Source organism: Alligator sinensis, unplaced genomic scaffold (assembly GCF_000455745.1).
Source record: "Alligator sinensis unplaced genomic scaffold, ASM45574v1 scaffold210_2, whole genome shotgun sequence".
Taxonomy (NCBI): domain Eukaryota; kingdom Metazoa; phylum Chordata; order Crocodylia; family Alligatoridae; genus Alligator; species Alligator sinensis.
The window spans coordinates 1,716,852-1,724,674 of NW_005841946.1; positions in this window are offsets into that span (position 1 = coordinate 1,716,852).

Consider the following 7,823-nt stretch of genomic DNA (forward strand, 5'->3'; position numbering starts at 1 on the left):
GTGGACAGGATCAGAGCTACCATACTTCCAGTTCCAAAAACAGCAGATGCCTGTTGCATGGGGCAAGGAGGGGGTATACAATTGTGGGGGGCAGTGATATGCCAGTGCCCTGTCCCTGCCCATTCTGTTGCCCCTCACTCCCACTCCCACTCCCCTGGGCCATGCCCCTCAGTCCTGACCCACAGCCCTCTGGTACTGCCAGTGCCCCGCACTCTTGACCCCCCCCACCCCGGTGCCCCTCACTCCCAAGCCACATCCCCCTGCTCCCTCCAGGGTCTCCCAGCTGCACCGCCCCTGTGAGCAAGGCCACCTACCCCAGTGCTGCTAGCTGGGCCCCCCAGTTCCCTGCTGCCCCTGAAAGCCCATTCCCCCCCACCCACCATCCCTAGTGCCTGAACAGCTTCCCCAGTACTGGAAGGGACCTCCCCACAATCCCCTCTACACACTCCTGCCACACACTACACATGCATGCATGCTCCCCCCCACGCCCCCCCCCCGGCACGCCCCCCACCACCCCACCTGACTGCGTGCTGGCCACATGCCTGTGCATCCTGCTTCCAGATCACCCTCCCCTTGGTCCCCCCAGCCCCAAGCAGCTCCTTGCTGGGGCAAGCCAGAAAAAAAAACTTCAAAGCTGAGCTGACCCAAACTCCAGACATTTGGTCGTATTTAAAAAAAAACAAACAAAAAACAAACAAACTGCCTGGACAGAGATTGGAGGATCCAAAGAGAGGACATGTCCAGGAAAACCTGGACATATGGTAACCCTAAACAGGATGCCCTTTTGGCCTAAGCAAGGAGCCAACACTCAGGCTTCCTCCCAGCAAGGAAGGGAATACATGATATCCTCAGGTGTGTTCTTTGGTGTTAAACTGTTGATTCATGCTTGCAAAACCCTTCTTCCCTAAGCAGACAGCAAGCAGGTGGCTTCCTGGCTAACTCTATCCTAGTCTGTCTCTACACTACCCTTCCTGGTCTGTCCCTACCCTACCCCTCCTGGCTAACCCTATCCTAGTCTGTCCTTCCTATCAGTTCTGTGTCCCCGGGAGGTCAGTCTTTGCGTCCTTTCAGGACCACTAAAACTTTCTCCTTCTCTTCCTCCAAGGGCTCCCTCTTGCATACACATAGCTCACCAAGGAATAAACACTTAAACCAGTGATTCACATATCGGGGTACTGCAGCATCCTGGAGTGCCTTGAGATCCTTTTGAGGACGCCACAGGGTGCTGCTCAATGTTACACTGTTAGGGTGCAAACATAATCCACAAGATAAACCCAGAGATTTCAAACAGGAATCCACAGTGTTAAAAACATTTAGACCGCTTGTGGTCTTTGAGTTCTTTGCAACAGAAGAGCTGCTCTTTTCCTGTAGCCAAAAAAGAGAATTGGCATTTGCCAAGGGGTACCACAATTCTTGCAAGGATTAGGGCAGTGGCTCTGAACCTTTTATTTGCAATCAGAAAAAAAAAAAATCCCTCAGCTTGCATAGTTTAGCTTCGAATCAGGGCTCAGGTAACACCTTCTCCAGTTTTCCCTCTGTAAAAAGGGACTTAATCATGCCCACACCAAATTTGAAAGGCAGGCAGCTGGCATATCCCCCAGATTTATCTATGTCTGCAAGCACCCAATAACACTTTCCAACTTAACTGCATTTCCAACTGCTGCTTTGTCCCCCAGATCTTGCAGACAGAGCTAGCAAGAGGGACAGGACATCTAAACTGTATTCCCAAACAACCATTGAACACTGACACAGGCATTAGGGTGGCCAGAGGTGCACATGAGAGTGGCAAGAATCAGTCTGAAGCCAGCAAACTCCAGGGGCATCACAACCTCCCTCCATGGCTCCAGGACAGTTTTCTCAACAGCTGTTCAGCGTGGCTAACTTTGATTTTTACCTTATAACCTTTAAGCCTGCAGGCACGAAAGCATGGAACAGGTGAACAGTATCCCAAATTACTCATCCCCAGTAGTTATTTTCTGACACCAAAGTCAGGCCTAGAGAAGACAGTGGAATTACCTGCAGTCAGGGGTGCATCTGGGTGGGGGGGTGCACCTGCACACCCTTTGATTCCTGGTCAACCCAAAAGTTTCAAGCCAACTGCCCAAAAGTGACAGCAGCATTTCTATTTAGGCAGAGAGGGAGTCCATTACTTCATGGCTCATTACAATTTGCTCAATTCCTTCTAAACTCTTAATTCCACAGGAAACAACCCTCTTTCCTTTTAAATGGTCTGTAATGTTTCCACTACTCTAGTTATCCTTATTCGTATAGTGCTGTTGCCTGTTAGCTCCTAGGAATGTAGCTCCTATTTCATAGCAGTGCAGACTTTTTTTTAAACTCTAGCTAAAGCCATTAACTAGGTGTGGAAATAGCAATTCAGGCAACATTAGCTCAGGTGTGGAAAACACTTAGAAACAGTGTCCAGATGCTCAAGAAGGCCTGATTTTGTTTTATGAATCTAAAAGAAGAAAAAAGTACATTTGACTATGACTCCAGGACAGAAGAAAACATCTTTGGATTATTGTTACCTAGTTTATTTTGGTTTTTATATATAGTACCATATAGCAAATTAATGCACATTCTAATATAAATGTTTTGCTTCCATCTTAAATAATATAGTTCTACTTATTAGCAGACCTGTTAGTTACTTTAACTGGAGAAAAGTGTGTGTGATGATGCATCATACCACCTGAACCCCCATTTTCAAGCATCCACCCATGCCTACAGTTGAACCCAAGTTTTTTCGTCCAGGGGTGGGATCAGTAGCTCCGAGGGTGTGGATGCCCTTCGAGATCAGACAGGCAAAGGGCCCTTGGAAAATTGCAGCAGGACTTTCACAGCAACAGCACTCACCTCAACTAATACCCAGCCATGCTAGACACCTGCACCTGGGAAGTGTGGAAGATTAAACGGTCCTTGAAAGGATAAAACTTTGTCACTTTGTTGGCCAAGGCATTCTGACAAACCTTTCCACAAAGCCATGCTGGCAGAAGCCACTGGCATAGACAAAGGTTATACATTTCCCTTCAAGAGTCGAACAGCAAGCTGGACCTTGGAGAACAGCAGAGCTGCACAGCGCAGAAGTCAGCACAGGGACCCAGCTCCTCTCCACCCTACAGGCATGATGCTTCCTCTGTACAAGGTCCTAGCACCCTCCCCAAGCATCCCATTTCCCCAATATACTGGCAGGAAGGTGCAAAGGATCTTACACTCCATCTATGACGGAGGAACCCTGTCCATTGGCACGTAGAGCCAGTCTGTGCAGGGGGTGCAGCACAAAGAGGAGAATCTGACTTAGCTACCATTAGCGGGACCCCTGGACAGCAGGAGACCATGAAAGGAGCTAGGGACAAACGCCACAGCCTCTCCAAACACCGCTGGCACCCTCATGTGGTCACCTAAAATACTGTAACACTCCCAACCAGCCCCCAGAGCAGAAGTGAAGGGAAGATGCTCTGAAGGGCACAGAAACCCTTTTGGTGCTTTTCCTAATAAGCAAGAGAGTTAAAGGTTGAGCTGTTGAGTTGGGGTGGGAGCCAAAACAGGAGACCCGAGGAAGGTATCCGAAATACCAACTGGCAGAAAGGGAAGGGGACTCTGATGCCCCCTGTAATAGAAGATTAAGAGGGCATTAAAAGAAAAGGCAGCGAGATGCATCCAGCCTGTGGAGCTCCCTGCCAGGAGAAAGGGCTCATTTGGGTTCGAAAGAGGACTGGACATGCAAGTACAGCATAGAAAGGAGGAAGAGACCCTTCTCAAAGAGAAGCCCAGACCACTGGGGGTTGGCTTGGAAGAAGACATCTTCTCTGGGCACGTAATAGGTTGCCAAATCCGGACGGGGCAGTAACAGAGGTTAAGGCACCTCACTATGAACCCAGAGGGGAGAGTTGGAGCCTTGCTCCAGATACCCACCGACTGCTTCCCCGGGATGACCATGCTGTAAATGGACCCCTAGTCTTTCAGGTTGGGGAGTCACAGGTGGCTGGATGTGATGCTGAACACATCACTCCACTGCACTGCGCACTGCTAGCTACACAAACTGGTGTGCCTGAACCAGGCTGGCCTCATGGGCCATGAGCCACAGCAGGGCTTCTCTCTGGTATCCCACAGGCGGTTCACTCCTTTTGGAGGCATCTGGTTCTGGTCACTGTTGGATGCAGAGGGCTGATTAATAGGCCAGCGTGTAAGTTTTTGTGCTTGCAATGAAGTAGTTGCCACTTGTTGGATGCTATTCCAAAGCTGGTGTATTAATAGGTTTTAAAAGGTGGATAACCAAATACACCTGCGAGGAAGACTCTGGCTAGAGGGAATGCATTTGTGTAATCCTCAGCAGAAAGCCCTACTTGAGGGCAAGGAACCAACCCAGCCCCCCTACAGACTCACTGATGTTTGAAGCCATAGCTATTCAGGATACCCAAGCTAGACAAAGACCAAGAGACAGGCAAGGGCAGCAAACCCCAGTTCTAATATGCTCCTACTCCAAGGCATGATTTTGTTAGAAATCCTACTGAAGTCAAGGGGATCATCACATACTTGAAGACAGAGATGCACTTCGGTTCTTTCCCGCAGGTCCCTCTCACCCAAACCTCAGTGCGAGTTTTCCGACCAAGCTTCATAAAGGCCTACTAGATCTAGGAAGCAACTGCCTTTGCATTTGCTTCCCCCATTCGGGCATCTTACCTTCTGACCTGTTACTTCACAGTCAAATGCTGTTTTCTTCAGAAATCCTAGTATTTTTTTTGCAATGGTGAACACAAACAAGTGCTAGACAGACCCTGGAGTATTAGGAAGGCTTACAGCAGGTTTGGACTTTGGATAGCTTTACAGCATCCAACAGGCAAAAAACAACTGAGTTGATCTTGAAGACAAGCAACAAACCAGCCTTTTCTAGAGTGTTTAATGTGCTTACGGCATTTGTTGCAGCAGAAGCAGATTGTGCTGCGTTAATCCCAAGCTCCAGGGCTCGTCCTTGTTGCCTGCAGGGTCCAGGAAGAAATACATTCCCTCCCTGTGACTGATTTCTTAGCTGCTCAAGTTTGGGTTTTTTTGCCCTCCTTGAGGTCCGCTGTGGGTGCTTTGTGACTGTACTCTGAAAAAGAGAGCAGACATCATGGGGCAATACACATTGCCGGGTCACCAGCAACCACATGGGACATCAAAACCCAAGAGCCCCTTCCAGTCCTGTTCTCCTACAGATAGGTACCCAGCTGCAACCCCTCCTCTAAGACGGAGATAAGGGGCAGAGGCAGCACAGTGCCCCTTGCCTACAGTGGCTTGGAAGCTGCTGGGGATAAGGACCGACAGGTTTATGCTGCCACCAGTCAGGTCAGGGAGCACTGCCATGGAAATGTATTTGCTCCTGCGTGCCACATACAGCTGCCAGGGCAGGTGCCAAGCCACAGCACTATCTTTATAACTCGGTATTTGATGAGCACTGAGCAGGGGTGAGGGGTCATGCGTGCTCCCACGGTGGTGCCTCCCTAGCACCACCCGAGGCAGTGCAGACCAGCTCTACATGTCTACTCGGTGCTTTGCACAACGGTCCCAGACTGTGGCAGAGATCTCTGCTGTCGGAGAAATAAAAACAAGAGCACCGGTATATCTGCCCTCTGCTCCACCTGTTGTGCAGGCAGCAGCATCTTCCAGCTGGGCCCCTTTTTGACCCTCAGAAAAAGACAGATATGACAGTTATGTCTTCCAGCTGCATCACAGATGGCGCACGGCCACAGCAAGCCTATTCATGCAAAACAATATTGACCTGTTGCCCACGTGCCCAAGAGTTTCTCCCAGCTGAAGGGGACTGATGGTCAGGAGCTCATTCACCAGCACTGATGTAAGGAAGTCTATAGTTTGTGGATTCAGGCCTTTCATCCTGCAACGCTCTTCATGTTAGTGCAAGCCTACTTGAGGAAGAGCAAAGTTTGAGGTGTAATCTACAGTGGAGAGAGCTCTCTCATAGGAAGCAATGGGCATGAACCCCTACCTCCAACCCAAGTCCTCCTTCTGTCCAAGCACATAGGCCAAGGGCAGCATTCTGCACTGCAGCCATATGCTGGTGGTGTAGGAGTTGCACCTTTACTCCAGTAGCCTCCATTTCGGTTCCCTTTCTGGGATCAGCGAGATTAGACATTGCCAAGGAGCCGCAGGAGGTAGAGCGGCAGGGGTCCGTGGCATCCGGACCTTCTAGACACCATGCACAGGCGGCCCCAGGTGCATCTGTGCTGCCCCATCAGAGCCTAGCGGGGAAGCCAGGGCTGACGCACAGCCCAGCGGGAGGCTTTGCAGTGATGCCAGCGGATCAGAGCGCATTGCTTGTGTCAGCAGCTCTCTCCAGGAAAGGTGAGCAGCTTTGCAGGTGGCATTTGCCACCACATGAGCTCAATTTTTATGATCCAGTCGAGCTGCATTAAGTGCAAGGGAGCTGAAAGCAAGTGGCAGCTCATATCCATAAAATGCTCAGCCCCAGGCAGGACTGGGGGGGATGTGGTATATGGAAGGTACCTTTAAGGGGCCAGCAGTGGGATGACCCAGTCTCTCCCCCTCAATGCCCTGTGGGTTTGTGGGGGTGGGTAGTTGTAGTTCTTCCTGCAAGCTGTCAGCATGCAATTTGATGAATCCTGTTCCTAATAAAGATAATGCAGTTTACTACCCCACCGGTCTCTACTGAATGGTGACTCGAGGACAGGACCCCGAAGGCACAGCGGTCTGAGCAAGTGCCCCATCCCTGAACCCAGTGGCATACAGCAGATACTATATGGTGTCAGAAGTGACCTGTCTCGGAGGAGTCACCAGCAGCCTGATTAAGAGGGTTACAGTTTTCATTCAAAGAGAAAAAAAATGGAGCATTTCCAACCTCCACCAGCATTATCCTTTCCTGGAAATCCTGGGGAGAACTGGAGATGGGAACAGAAGCTCCGATTATCCCTTGCAGTCACGAAGGCTGAGGAAGAGGCAGAGGATTATAAAATTGCAGTCACGTTTCACTGCATGGGGGGATAAAGCCCTAGAGATCTACAACAACGTGCAAGGGGTGTTTGCAGACCCTAATAACACCCTTGCAGACGTGCTTGCCACATTCAACAACTACTGTGAGCCCAGGAAAGACCCCGTCTTTGAAAAGTCTCAGTTCTGGCAACTTGGACGCAGTGAGGCTGCAGGCATAGGATGATTTTGTTACAGCACAGCATTGTGAATTTGGACTTGCTGAGGATATTATGTTGAGGGACAAAATTATCTTCAGCATAACAGACTGCAAACCCAAAGAAAGGCTTCTGGAAAATCCCTCCCTCCCCCTAGCACAGGCTGTGGATATCTGCAGAGAAAGGCTCTCACAAGTGCTCAGGCCCAAGTTGTGTCTGCAAGGGCAGAGCCTGCAAAAGGTGCAGAAGCACACACAAGCCTCTGTCCTGCCCAGCTTTTGGAAAAACTTGTCACAAATGCTCAGGAGTGAACCACTTTGCAAAAGTGTGCAAGTCAAAGGGAGAGGCTCCAAAGTCTGCAAAAGGAGTCAGTACCCTATATATGGGCACAGTGTCTGCAAAGCAGCATTCACAGACCTTTGATATCCAGAAGGCCCTACTGGCCTCTCGGAGACCAAATCCAGATTCAGGATGATTTGCTTATGATTGGGTTGAAAATAATCATTCCAAGCCGTGGGAGGACTAACACGTTCACATTGCTTCACTCGCTCCATCAAGGCATACAAAGGTTGAAAGCGTGAGGTCGACAAAGCATGTATTGGCCTAAAACGAATGCCCACCTTGAGCAATGTTTCGTAGTAGCTAGGGTCAGGAGGGACCTGAACAGATCATCTAGCCTGACCT